This window comes from Amia ocellicauda, chromosome 5 (genome assembly GCF_036373705.1).
Source record: "Amia ocellicauda isolate fAmiCal2 chromosome 5, fAmiCal2.hap1, whole genome shotgun sequence".
Classification (NCBI taxonomy): Eukaryota; Metazoa; Chordata; class Actinopteri; order Amiiformes; family Amiidae; genus Amia; species Amia ocellicauda.
This window is the reverse complement of record NC_089854.1, coordinates 38,318,075-38,320,330: the sequence shown is the minus strand read 5'-3', so window position 1 is coordinate 38,320,330 and position 2,256 is coordinate 38,318,075. Positions and strand designations below refer to the sequence as shown.

The window sequence follows — 2,256 nt, the reverse complement described above, 5'->3', positions numbered from 1 at the left end:
TTAGGCAGCAAGTGAACATTTTGTCCTCAAATCTGATGTGTTAGAAGCAGGAAAAATGGCCAAGCGTAAGGATCTGATCGACTTTGACAAGGGCCAAATTGTGATGGCTAGACGACTGGGTCAGAGCATCTCCAAAACTGCAGCTCTTGTGGGGTGTTCCCGGTCTGTAGTGGTCAGTACCTATCAAAAGTGGTCCAAGGAAGGAAAAGCGGTGAACCGGCGACAGGGTCATGGGCGGCCAAGGCTCATTGATGCACGTGGGGAGCGAAGGCTGGCCCGTGTGGTCCGATCCAACAGACGAGCTACTGTAGCTCAAATTGCTGAAAAAGTGAATGCTGGTTCTGATAGAAAGGTGTCAGAACACACAGTGCATCGCAGTTTGTTGTATTTGGGGCTGCGTAGCCGCAGACCAGTCAGGGTACGTGAGCATCAGAACTGGACCATGGAGCAATGGAAGAAGGTGGCCTGGTCTGATGAATCATGAGTTCAGGGTGTTGACTTGGCCTCCAAATTCCCCAGATCTCAATCCAATCGAGCATCTGTGGGATGTGCTGGACTAACAAGTCCGATCCATGGAGGCCCCACCTCGCAACTTACAGGACTTAAAGGATCTGCTGCTAACGTCTTGGTGCCAGATACCACAGCACACCTTCAGAGGTCTAGTGGAGTCCATGCCTCGACGGGTCAGGGCTGTTTTGGGACCTACACAATATTAAGCAGGTGGTCATAATGTTATGGCTGATCGGTGTGTATTGTACCAGCAATAGAAGCATATGCTAGAGAACCAGTTAACTAAAAACAAACAAATAACAAAGAAATTGAAATGTATGTTTTGCAGGGTTTTAGGAGAAGATTTAGCTCAAGCTTACCTGCACCCAGTTATTCTGGAGGAACAAATATCCTTAGGAGCCAATCAGATATATGAAAAGGCAAGAGGTAAGAATTATAAGAGCAGTGTAAGTGAAAGACCCAAAAATTTAATATGATTTTGCACACCAATTTCCCACTGATTAGGACATCAAGAAATGGATGTAAGCAATGGAGAAATGTTAAAAGTTTAAGATGTGTACATAGGCCTTTTAGAAATGTTATTTTGAATTCCATGTATTGTATATAAAAAAATATCAACAGCAAGGATTTGATCATTGTTTCATATAAATATATATACTTAACTAATATTTTCAGATTTTGACTCTGAAGAAATCTGGCAAATTCTGAGAGAGCAGTCACATCTAAAACTGAAGCATATTGAATCCACATCTCCTTCCTCCCAAAAAGTAGGTACCATTTAATGAAAGTGAAATGTATGTAAAGTTTTTTTAAAGCAGATTTTTTTTTAAAGAGAAAAATACTGCTATAGGATATAGTGCTCCAGCTGTTTGCTTTAACTTTAACTGATGCAGCTTTTGATCAGTAGCAACATGAAACGCATCATATTCCATTCCTTCAGAGCTGAGGGCAGTTTTTTTTTTTTTTTTTTTTTTGAGCCTGTCGGTATGTGTGTTTGTATTGACTCCATAAAGCTGAATGAAATAATGAAAAGATTGATAGTGTTCTTGAACCTAGAAATCATTTTGTACTTGATTCACCTTAGATGTCAGAGGATAAGACCTTGAGCAAGAAGTTACAGATGTTTGAAGGAAGAATGACAAGCCACAGAAGAAAGCTTGCACTGATGTACAGGGCCTCTGAAGCCAACCAGATCAAAACGTCTCTGATAATTGCTAACAATCCCCTCCCTGTTCTCAATGACATCAATGGGAATAGTTGGCCAAAGCAATATTTTAACCAAAGCACCTTGAACCAGGTATGAAGGATAGTGATCTTTCCAAACCCTTCTAATTGAATGAATGTAAACAGGTTCTGACTGCACTATAAAGAAAATGCGATAACACTGTAGCTTTAGGGTTACAAATGTCACTATACACCAATCAGCCATAACATTATGACCACCTGCCTAAGATTGTGCAGGTCCCCCTTTTGCTGCCAAAACAGCCCTGACCCATCGAGGCATGGACTCCACTAGACCTCTGAAGGTGTGCTGTGGTATCTGGCACCAAGACATTGGCAGCAGATCCTTTAAGTCCTGTAAATTGCGAGGTGGGGTCTCCATGGATCGGACTTGTTTGGCCAGCACATCCCACAGATGCTCGATTGGATTGAGATCTGGGGAATTTGGAGGCCAAGTCAACACCTTGAACTCATGATTCATTAGACCAGGCCACCTTCTTCCAAATCCCCCGTGGTCCAGTTCTG

General features: G+C 42.4%; 1 long non-coding RNA gene across 1 annotated transcript; it reads left to right on the top strand.

The window, feature by feature from the left end:
• Positions 1–750: 750 nt before the first annotated feature.
• LOC136750591 (uncharacterized) lies at positions 751–2,256 on the top strand. The gene is made up of 3 exons (XR_010816902.1): positions 751–936; positions 1,186–1,277; positions 1,595–2,256. It is a non-coding gene; the product is annotated as an uncharacterized LOC136750591 (long non-coding RNA).